The sequence below is a fragment of the Sebastes umbrosus genome, chromosome 6 (genome assembly GCF_015220745.1).
Source record: "Sebastes umbrosus isolate fSebUmb1 chromosome 6, fSebUmb1.pri, whole genome shotgun sequence".
In the NCBI taxonomy this organism is placed as follows: domain Eukaryota; kingdom Metazoa; phylum Chordata; class Actinopteri; order Perciformes; family Sebastidae; genus Sebastes; species Sebastes umbrosus.
The window spans coordinates 9,170,890-9,183,015 of record NC_051274.1 but is presented as its reverse complement, the minus strand read 5'-3'; the positions used below and the strand labels follow the sequence as shown (position 1 = coordinate 9,183,015).

The 12,126-nt window shown below is 44.1% G+C and overlaps 1 protein-coding gene across 5 annotated transcripts in view; it reads left to right on the top strand.

Moving 5' to 3' along the window:
• The first annotated feature begins 9,523 nt into the window (after positions 1 to 9,523).
• atp2b3b (ATPase plasma membrane Ca2+ transporting 3b) overlaps positions 9,524 to 12,126 on the top strand; it is a 63,817-nt gene continuing 61,214 nt past the window's right edge. The window contains exon 1 of one of the 5 annotated variants that reach the window (XM_037773718.1): positions 9,524 to 9,926. The gene's annotated coding sequence lies outside the window, so the exon portion shown is untranslated. Of the gene's footprint in view, positions 9,937 to 10,696; positions 10,716 to 12,126 lie in introns of those variants that run through there. The other 4 variants (XM_037773714.1, XM_037773715.1, XM_037773717.1 and 1 more) reach the window with 4 other exon arrangements.

Here is a 12,126-nt window from a genome sequence, read left to right as displayed (position 1 = left end):
TTCAGCCAGACTTCATGAATTAACCATCAGATGGGAAGGAGTACTGAGGAAAGGAGTAGGGAAAAATAGAGTGACACGAGAGGTGGAGAGTAAGGCGAAGATGGAAGGAAGGGGGTGAGGAGAAAAAGGAGGTGAAGAGGGGAAAATGGCAAGTGAAGGAGGGTAGCTTATCTTTGCATCACACTTCAACACTCTCCAGCCTGCTCTGATCGCCTCTCCTCTCCACGTCTCTGATCTGCTTACACATCACTTCAGCCTTTACCCTGGGCTTGAGGGGAAGTCAGAAGGTCACTCACACGACAAGCTGTGTGTGTGTGTGTGTGTGCGTACATCTCCGTGTGCATGTGTGTTTATATCAAAATGACAGTTTGGGATGTTAACGTTATATCAGGCCTGCAGTCTAGAGGCTGAGTGCCCTTGAACTGATAAAAGCTCTTCAGCCTCAGACCTATTAGACATCAACCAAGCGCCTCTAAACACTCTAAATGCCTAATGCATAGACAATAGATTTAAGAAAGCAAGTTTGTGTGTCTGTGTGTGAGCACGCTCTTAGCATTGAGGGATGGAATGGAGCAGAAAGAACAGTCTACATGATTCATTACTTAGTCCTTGTTGCGCCGGGTGGCACATAGGGCAAGGACTAAGGATCTCCACTCATCTCTGTTGTTTGCTTTCTTCTCAATGCTGTTCCAGCTGTATCCTTTTGTCTTCATTTCTCCTTCGACGGTTCGCCTCCAGGTTGTTTTGGGCCTCCCTCTTTTGCGTTTTCCCCTCTGGTGTCCAACGCAATGCGACTTTTGTCATGTCATCAAATGGTTTCCTTAAAGTGGCAGTAGGCAGTATATTTTTGGCATCATTGGGCAAAAATTCCATAATAACCTTTCAGCATATTGCCATTCAAGTGTTCTGAGAGAAAACTAGACTTCTGCACCTCCTCATGGCTCTGTTTTCAGGCTTTAGAAAATCTAGCCCGTGACGGGAGACTTTGAACAATCACAGGTCATTTCATTGAGAGAGCGTTCCTATTGGCTGTGCTCCGGTCATGTGACCGGAACTTGGCATTCCTTCACCAGATTTCACAATGGCGGCAGCATCACAAACTTTCTAATTTTACAGCTAAACCGTACACTACAAGATGATTCTGAAAACATTTGAGGAGAGAAATAGGCATTAACGTAACACAATATTGATTCATATTTGATCAGCGCGGCCTAGTTTGACCGTTTGGTCGGAGTTGACGAGTGATTGACAGCCTGCTCTCATAGACGGCAGCTGGACAGCGGACCTCAGATCAGCTCTTACTGCTTGTTTTTCCTCTGGTATGTGAAATCTTGCAGATGCCGTTAGGAGCACCGGAGGACACAGACGCACCTGATTTTTTTTCAGGTTACCTGTTTCATGCACTACTGTAACGATATAGCAACCGTTTTATAAAAATAACTTTTTTTTCATATTTGATCCAATCTCACCTACTTCAGCTTTAATACATGTCCTAGCCATCTCTATCTTCTTCTTATCAATATTGTTTCCATGTCCAAGCACCCTGTCCTATTGTGTAGTTCATGGTTTGTAATCTTCCTACAGGCCAGAATATCCTCATGATCTTTCTGAGGCAGGTTTGTGAAAGCTGGAAAGCCTGCCTATGTCTCCTTCAGTCATTCTCCAGCACTCAGCACCATATAGAAGGACAGATAGTACACAGCTGTTGTATAACTTTATCTTGGTGTTTCCAGTTATATGTGTCGACTTCCAGATGTTTCCAAGTCTTAGAAATGCTGTCCTTGCTTTTCCTGATCTGGCCATAAAGTCTTGGTCAGCTCCACCATCTGATGTTACCCGGCTTCCGAGGTATGCGAAAGATGACGCACATGTCAGTTGTTGTCCATTTAGCTCTATGACAGGTGGTTCTTTTATATTGAGGGGCATGACTTCTGTTTTCTCGATGTTAATCTTAAAGCTGAAGTAGGCGAGATTGGAGCAAATATGATTTAAAAAAAGTATTTTTTATAAAACGGTCACTATATCGTAACAGTAGTACATGAAACAGGTCACCTGACAAAAATCATGTGCCTCTGGCCTCCGGTGCTCCTAACGGCATCTACAAGATTTCACACACCGGAGGAAAACAAGCAGTCAGAGCTGATCTGAGGGTCCGCTGTCCAGCTAAGCTGAGAGCCGGCTGTCAATCACTCGCGAACTCCGACCAAATGGTCAAACTAGGCCGCGCTGATCAAATATGAATCAATATCATGTTACGTTAATGCCTATTTCTCACCTCAAATGTTTTCAGAATCATCTTGTAGTGCTGGTTTAGCTGTAAAATGAGAAAGTTTGTGAAATCTGTTGAAGGAACGCCAAGTTCCGGTCACATGACCGGAGTACAGCCAATAGGAACGCTCGCTCAATGAAATGACCTGTGATTGGTCAAAGTCTCCCGTCACGGGCTAGATTTTCTAAAGCCTGAAAACAGAGCCATGAGGAGGAGCAGAAGTCTAGTTATCTCTCAGAACACTTGAATTACAATATACTGAAAGGTTATTATGGCATTCTTGCCCAATGATGCTAAAAATATACTGCCTACTGCAGGTTTAAGTCCCAGCATGCTTGCATTCTTCTGTAGTCTAGATGTTTTGTCTTGCATGTGACTTGGCAGATGTGATAGGAGAGCGGGGTCGTCAGCATAGTCTAAGTCCTCTAAGTTGGAAAAGAGGGTAATTCTGATGCCAGTGTTTGAGTTGTTTAGGGTTGTTCACATTACCCAGTCCACAACTACAATGAACAACTGGGACGACATCACACACCCCTGTGTCACTCCTGATTTAACAAGGAAGCTGGTGATATTTGTGCATCCTACTATGCATCTAAAGTCAGTATAGAACCCTTTCACAAGTGATACTATCTTCGCTGGTATTCCATAATGTCGGAGAATTTTTCCAAACACTGTCCCTGGAGGCTATCAAATGCTTTCTCAAAATCAATGAAGTTCATGATGAGTTGTCTCTGCCACTCTGTACATTGCTCGATGATATTTCTTAATACAAAAAATGTGGTCATTGCAGCTTTTCCCTTTCCTAAATCCTGCCTGTTCTTTCCTTAGTATGTTGTCCACTGCTGTTTTCGTTCTGTTCATCAATATTTTGCAGAATATTTTGCTTGGGATGGAAAGTGATGTAATTCCCCTCCAGTTGTTACAATTGGTTAGGTCTCCTCTATTGGGTAGCTTGATGATGGTTCCTTCTTGCCATGTATTTGGCTCATTAAGTCTCATTTTGCCATATCTTCTCAAACAATGGATGTAGAATGTTAGACGCGAGGGTTGGGTTTTAAATAACTCTGCTGATAATTGGTCATTTCCTGGGGCTTTGTTGGTCTTGATGATAGATGATTCATAGTCCATATGAACAGTGAGATGAAACGATGGATGGGTCAGCAGACAGTCAGAAGTCTATCAAGGCCCTATCAAGATGCACCCTTTCTTTCCAGCAATGTGAATACAAACATTGACTAAGAATCAGCAGTCGATCCCAGCTGACATTGGGCGAAGGCGGAGTACACCCTGGACAGGTCGCCAGACTATCACAGGGCTGACAAATAGAGACAGACAACCATTCAAGCTCACATTCACACCTATGGGACATTCAGAGTTAGTTTAGCTGTGAGAATATCAGTGAATGTTCAGTGGAAGTTTGTGCAGAAATAAATGCTGCTGCAGCTCCTCCAGACCAGCAGAGGTTTCCTGTGTCTTGTTTCCCGGCCGCTGAGTGAAGTGACGGGGGTTAAATACCAACTGATAATATAAGAGCATGACGGGGAGGTTGATGAGTCAGAAGGAACAGTTAACACCGTGGTTTGTCCATTCTGGGCTACTGTAGAAACATGGCGGCCGGCCTATGGAGTTATAAACGGCTCATTCTAAGGCAACGAAAACACGATTCTTATTTTCAGGTGATTATACACTCAAGAAAACATGCTTATTAATATTATATTCCATTTCTGCCAATAGTTATCCCCCTTAATGTTACACACTGGTCCTTTAAAGTGTCAGTAGGCAGTATATTTTTGACATCATTGGGCAAAAATTCCATAATAACCTTTCAGCATATTGTCATTCAAGTGTTCTGAGAGATAACTAAACTTATACACCTCCTCATGGCTCTGTTTTCAGGCTTTAGAAAATCTAGCCCATGACGGGAGACTTGACCAATCACAGGTCATTTCATTGAGAAAGTGTTCCTATTGGCTGTGCTCCGGTCATGTGACCAGAACTTGGCGTTCCTTCATCAGATTTCACAAGGGCGGTGGCGTCACAAACTTACTCATTTTACAGCTAAAACGTGCACTACAAGATGATTCTGAAAACATTTGAGGCGAGAAATAGGCATTACAGTAACATAATATTGATTTATATTTGATCAGCGCTGCCTAGTTTGAATGTTTGGTAGGAGTGATTGACAGCCGGCTCTCATAGACAGCAGATGGACAGCAGACCTCAGATCAGCTCTTACTGCTTGTTTTCCTCCGGTCTGTGAAATCTTATAGATGCCGTTAGGACCACTGGAGGACACAGTCACGTGATTTTTTCCAGGTTACCTGTTTCATGTACTACTGTCACGATATAGCGACCGTTTTATAAAAATAGCTTTTTTAAATCATATTTGCTCCAATCTCGCCTACTTCAGCTTTAAGAGTGTTTTAAGCCGGCCTAATGTCCCTTCACCCGGCACATTTATATGACTTTGCCACTACTCAGGCAGAACTCCTATTCTTAGAAGATTCCACTTCTCTCCAGATGAGGTGTTTGAAAGTAGAAAAGAAGACATTTTTTGTGTATATTTGTTGAAATAATAAAACAGATTAGTGCTCATCCACAAAGAAAGTATGTCAGATTTGTTTTTTTTATATGTGCCTCTGGGAGATGGTGTGGAACAGTTGAAGATATGAGGAGGGAAAGATAAAATCAGCAACAAAGCTTTTCATCAAGATGTGTGTGCGCGTGAATATATATGTGTGTGTGTGTGCGCTGCATGGACGGGCAAGTCTGTGGTCCATCTCCCTGCAGTGTAGAGGATATCTATTAATAAGTTCATCTGATTCATCTATAAATACATTTCTCCTCTTTCTCCTCACACTGGCTCACTGCATAACAAGCTTTGACAGTAGCCAGTTGGGTAAAGCCATGCATGCCGATGGGGGGGGGGGGGGGGGGGGGCTGCATGAAATGAAGGAATGATGCTTTGTTCTTCAGCACTAGGGTGTGCTAGCTTTCAGCACAGCGGACAGTGCCTCGGGCCTCTGCTTAGTTTGGTCGCACAGAAGAAGAGAAGAGAAGAGAAGAAGAGGAAGAGTCTGCTGCTTCTAACCACATCGGTCAACACTGAGTCCATTCCCCGGGGGCCCGTGAGCTGTGGACAGTCAAGTACCCCCCCAAAGAGGGGACCCCACCCCCCCAAGGGCTCTGTGAGTGGGCTCCACGGTGTCCCCAGGTATAGTAAAGGTGCAGTTTTTGCACTTTCACAGAGTTCACTTGCCAACCAAACAGTGTGTCCAACAAGTCTGAGATTTAGTCGGTGGCCCTCTTTGTCTCTTCAGTTGCTATTGCTGCACACACAATGCATCCAAATGTAAAACTCATCTCCTCCTGTTCCCCAGAGGACTTCATTAACTGGATACATGTTGAATCACATTATGTGTTCATCAATCAAGGATAGGAGCAAACAAGCATTTATATAAACGCTGCAGGTTTGGATTGTATTATATGACTTACCAGAAGTTAACATAAAGGCATAAAGTGGTGGAAAGTATTCAGTCATGTACTTATAGCTTCTTTATACTTCTACTCCACCACATAATAAATATTTTACTTTTGAATTCATAGGTGTATTTTACAGTTACTTTTTTTTTTTACATTTTACATTAAGACATATGATAAGCTATTAAATATTAAACAAGTGGCTCCCAACCTTTTGGGGTTGTGACCCGGCCCTTATAAAAAGCAGGGTCAAGATTCAGATGATGAGTTGTTAGCAGTTCCACCAAAGAGACATTTCCCCTCTTAACTTCTTGGATTGTTTCATTTAAACAACTAGTCGAAGTCCATCCATCCATCCATTATCTGTAACCACTTATCCTTTACAGGGTACACCCTGGACAGGTCGTCAGACTATCACAGGGTTGACACGTAGGGACAGACAACCGTTCACATTCACACCTACCGACGATTTAGATTCAACAATTAACCTGCATGTGTTTGGACTGTGGGAGGAAGCCGGGGAAAACCCACGCTAACACGGGGAGAACATGCAAACTCCACACAGAAGGGCCCCAAGCACTGGTCAAGGTCCAAAGAGATTTTTTTTTTAATATATTTTGAAAAAAATAGAGAAAATTAAAAGACAAAAAGAAATCTCTAGACCCCTCAGGTTTATCTTGTGACCCTTACGAGGGGACCTAACCCCCTGGTTGTGAAATACTGGATTCATCTAACTGCATATAAAGCAATCAAAACTAGCTCCACCTGCTGCTCACACATTAATGCATCATGAGTACTTTTGATACTTTGATACATTTTATAAGTAGGATTTTGAATGAGGGACTTTTACATGTAATGCATTTTTACATGGTTGTACTTTTACTTAAAGCTGAAGTAGGCGAGATTGGAGCAAATATGATTAAAAAAAGTTATTTTTATAAAACGGTCGCTATATCATGACAGTAGAACATGAAACAGGTAACCTGAAAAACATCATGTGCGTCTGTGTCCACCGGTGTCCTCCAGTGCTCCTAAAAGCATCTGCAAGATTTCACAGACCGGAGGAAAACAAGCAGTCAGAGCTGATCTGAGGTCTGCTGTCTATGAGACGGCTGTCAGTCACTCGCGAACTCCGACCAAACGATCAGCGCTGATCAAATATGAATCAATATTATGCTACTGTAATGCCTATTCCTCGCCTCAAATGTTTTCAGAATCATCTTGTTGTGTACGATTTAGCTGTAAAATTAGAAAGTTTGTGACGCACCCCGCCATTGTGAAATTTGGTGAAAGAACGCCAAGTTCTGGTCACATGACCGGAGCACAGCCAATAGGAATGCTCTCTCAATAAAATGACCTGTGATTGGTCAAAGTCTCTCGTCACGGGCTAGATTTTCTAAAGCCTGAAAACAGAGCCATGAGGAGGTGCAGAAATCTAGTTTTCTCTCAGAACATTTGAATTACCATATGCTGAAAGGTTATTATGGAACTTTTGCCCAATGATGCCAAAAATATACTGCCTACTGCTACTTTAAGTAAATGATAAGTATTAATTAGAGGTCCTACAATGTTTCATTACCCACCTGCTTGGACACACATGGTAAATCATTTTAAACTGGTGCAACTTAAAAACACAGGTTCCCTTGCTGTCTTAAAAATGCGAATTAACTGAATTTAGCTTGAATAATTATTTCAAAGTCATCTTATGAGTTTAACTTTTGGCGATGTAACAATAAACTGACCTTGAGAGAACTCTTAGAAATCAAATTCGGTAAATTGAAGTTGAATCATCATCTGTTTGCTACAGACAGACTTTTCTCAGTTTGATGAGACAGTTGTTCTCCTGCATTAGTACTCAACACCCTGTGGAGCTACACCCGTGGGTTTGGTACAGTTTGAGTGGATGGATGTATAGGGACTGAATAACTATCTTCATTCTAATTCACAATGTTTTCATCATTATGAAAAGAAAAAAACATGATTTATCTTAACATGGATTAAAGGCTCTCAACTCTCAAACAATGCATGCTGGGAAGTCTGCCATATGGTAAATGGACCTGCATTTATAGCGCTTTTGTAGTCTTCTGACCACTCAAAGCGCTTTACACTACATGTCAACATTCACCCATTCACACACACACATTCATACACAGAGGCTGCATGGCCACGTAAAAGCTCATTCACGCAACAATGGGACAGATTTGGGGTTCAGTATCAGTATCTTCGACATGTGGACCGGAGGAGCCGGAGATCGAACCGCCTCTATACCGCTGAGCCACAGCCGCCCCATATGCTAATCATGTTTCTTTAGCATCTTAATTTAATGAGATAGTTGAACTCAATGCAGTACATTCATTCAACTCATCATTTCAAGTTAAACGACTTCAAGTCAGGTCAACTCATGTTTGATTAGCCTATAGTTGATTCCACTATACGGTGTTGTACAACGCAGTTGTTTCCAAGACTTTTCCCATTTTTCTTTTCATTCTATATTTATCTATAGGCCCCATCTAAGATAAGATAAGATAAGATATACTTTTATTGTCCCCGTGGGGAAATTGTTCCTGGACTCCGTCCAACTGCAGTTACAAACACTAAATTAAAACAGCATCAACAACAATAATAAACGATTCCACACAAGACAGGGTAACAGTTCCACAGAAACAGATGTTTCAACACATACACAGTCCAGGAACACAATGGCACATACTATCACACACACCATGGAAGGTATTGCACCCAGGTAGTGCACTGCACCGTCTACCGTCTTGCCCATATTGCACAGACAATAGCCCAATATTACACAGATGCAACATATAGCACTGTCCCTATTTAACATATTGCACTGTCCTAACATAATGCACTGTCCTTATGATAGCTCAATTAGATAGTTGAACTCAACGCAGTACATTCATTCAACTCATCATTTCAAGTTAAACGACTTCAAGTCGGGTCAACTCATGTTTATCGAGAAAGATTATCCTATAGTTGATTCCACTATACGGTGTTATACAATGCAGTTATTTTTTGTATAAGACTTTTCCCATTTTTCTTTTCTCTCTATATTTATCTATAGGCCCGTTCTATATTTTATAATTTGCGTGTTTTTTTTTTTATTTTCAATCTTTCAAAGAATCCTCACAATGTGAGCTATATAATATACAGCAGCCACTGAGGTCATCTGCATGTTTAAAACATGCTTCTAAATACCAACTGAGAATATATAAGAGCGTACACTGCGGTGTGTGTCTGGTGTCGTCATCACGCAGGTTGACGTATACAGCATCCCCCACACCCTCCATCCTCCTCACTCGGCTCTTCTCGCGGATGCTGCGACCGAGCTCCTGTGCGCGCCGGCTCTCTCAGTGGCTCAACCCCTCCTCCTCCTCCTCCTCCTCCTCCTCCTCCAAAGATGTCGCATGAGCTTCAGCTCTCACCGCGGCGCGTCTCTTTTCTTTTTCTCTCTTCTTTTCTCTCCCAGTGCCCCCAACAGTTAACAGTTAACAGTTAACCTAATTCTGTCAAATTAGCAGCAGCTCCTCACCGCCGGGAGCAGCTCGCCCGAGTCTAGGACTAACCCCCCCCCCCACCTCCATCCATCCTCCATCCATCCATCCATCCTCCCTACCAAGGAGGTGTTTAAACCCTCAACCCGGCGCATACTCTCTCTCTCTCTCTCTCTCTCTCTCTCTCTCTCTCTCTCTCTCCTTTCTCTCCATCTCTCTCTCCTCTCCCTCTCTCCATCTCTCTCTCTCCTCTCTCTCCATCTCTCTCTCTCCTCTCTCTCTCTCTCTCTCTCTCCCTCTCTCTCGCGCCGCAGCAGAACTCCGCCGACCGACCGTCAGGTGACCGGAGAGCGCGCGGAGCAGCGGAATATCTCATCAGCACCGTCGTCGTCCTCTTTCATCCCTCCACTCCTCTTCGGACTCCAGGCTACCGGAGGAGCTGCCGCAGCACCCGGTCCTCCCGGTCTCCCCCCGCCGTCACCACCACCACCACCACCCCCCTCCCGTGTTGTATATTAGAGCTCTACTCTCATCCGGTTTGGGGACATTTCTCTCTCTCTCTCTCTCTCTCTCTCTCTCTGCTCCTCCACGCGCACACAACGCAGATTAACGGGGATTCTGCCTCCCCGGCTCGCGCGCTGATGCTGATGTCCTTGAGCTCGGCCTGCACGGTGAGTGTCGGTGAGTCCGTGCGTGCCCGCGTGCGTGACTGTTATTTACCCACCGGGGCGCCGTTTTTTTTTGTGTGTGTTATAATGAAGATGTCTGTGATTCATTAGTAGCATGTAGCTGGATGTTTCTTAACAATGTGAAGCAGCTAGGGCCTATATAATGTGCATCTCTCACTGCAGGCCTTACACAGCTGGAATAAAAGCCCTATACAGTATAGGACATACCATAATGCCCTGGCAAATAGACATTTATGAGGGACTATATGTGTGTATGCGTAATGATACGTATCCATCCATCCATCCGGTCGTGTCCTATAGTGTCAGTGGATGGATGGAGCCGCTCGCCTCCTGCTTTTTTCCCGGCTGCTAGTATATGTACCATGCAGGCTTTAAGCTATTGGGTATCAATTGCGTTGTTTTGTCTCGGTTACGGCGCGTCGCACCTGCAGCGCTGAGCTGCGGGGGTGTCGATTTGATCTGGTAAATGATCTCTGGCCGGAGGGACCTTCACAAGTCTGCTCCGTTCAGGGTCGGTTTGAGTCTGGGCCGGGCCGGTAACCTTGCGGAGGGACACATAGGGTAGGCATGTGTGGCGCACCATATAGGCTTCACTCTCTCTCTCTTTCTCCTTGCATTTTTTTTTTCAGTATGGCCTACATCAGTGTAGTTTCTCGCTAGGCATTAATCAGGACCTCCTCTTGTTGCCATATATGTGGTGATGATGATGGTGATGATGATGATGATGAGGAGGATGAGCAGAGGGATGATGAAGCTCAGGCACGTCTGAAGGTGACCAGGAAAGGTCGTTTTGTGTGTGGGAAGCACACTGTTTCATGGGGGCCATTCCTGCACAGAAGTGCACAGTCTTGCTGGCAAATTGCAAGTATTTAGTGTGTGTGTGGCTTTGGGTGGACGAGGAGGAGGAGGAGATAGACATGGGACGTTGTGAGTGCCAGAGTGTGGGTGTGTGTGTGCGTGTGTGTGTGTGTGTGTGTGAGATGCAAGAGAGATGGATACACATCAGAGTGGACGACGGTCAGTCTGAACTGGGACTTTCTTTCTTTCTTTCTTTCTTTCCAAGTCCAATCACAGGCCCCTCCCTTTGCCAAGCATGTCATCATCATCATCATCATCATCATCATCATCCTCGTCATCGTCAGCATCATCCAGTTGCTTTAATGTGCTCTACAGTAATGCAGATATATCTGTGCCCTCTTGGCTCCACACTTCTAAGTGTGTTATTCCCGCTGGGCATTACAGAAGTGTGTGACTGGCGCCGAGCCAGCGACGGCAGGCAGCAGCCCAGATACAAGGGCCCCGCCAGAGGTGACCCCTTCAGATGCCTGTTGGAAAGTAGGACTGCAGGTGCACACAGGTGGACCGCAGACTAAATACTGACAAGTTCTCACACACGCACACACGCACATATACAGGCGCATACACACACACACACACACACTGCTGGCCTAGAATCAAATCCCAGGAGGACCTTCACTCTGGTGTGTTCCCCACTCTGTACCCTCCTCAACTTTCTTGCTTCTGTGATAAAGAAATAATACCTGAGGGGAAAAAAGAGAGGCCACTTTCTCTTAAAAAAAACAAAACAAAAAAACAATCAAATTGCTTCGACCCCCTGAGGGATGGTGTGCGGAGAAGCAGGGCTAGCATTCAGGATAAATGGGCAGGCCACTGAGGATTGTGGTGACCTTTTGTCTGACTCTTTTCATGTTCAAACACATTTTCAGCCAGTCCCCCCACCCCCCTCACTCTCTTTTACTTTCATTTTGAAAGCAGAGTATGACACATTTGTTTGTGTGTCATGTCAGCGATCATATAAGTGATGTCTCTGGGCTGTTAGTGTCTTTTTGTGTATTGTACACTTGCGATGCTCGAATCCTGTGGCTAAAGTGGACTGTATTTGTGTGTGTCTATGTGTTTGTGTGTGTGTGTATGTAAGAGTTAGAAAGGCATAATAAATTGTGTAACAAAGTTTTTTTTTTTTTTCAGTTTATGTAATGCAGGCGCACATGTGCACATGCACATCAAAGCTCTGAAACAAACAGAAAGACACGGTCAGAGTTAGTTGCAGTAGTTGGGAGGCTGAACAGAAGAGCTTTTTTTCTTGCGTGAGCGTTATAAAATCAGACAGAATCAGTGAGTAAGAGACCGGGCTGGGAAGAAAATGCTCGACTGGCTGAGT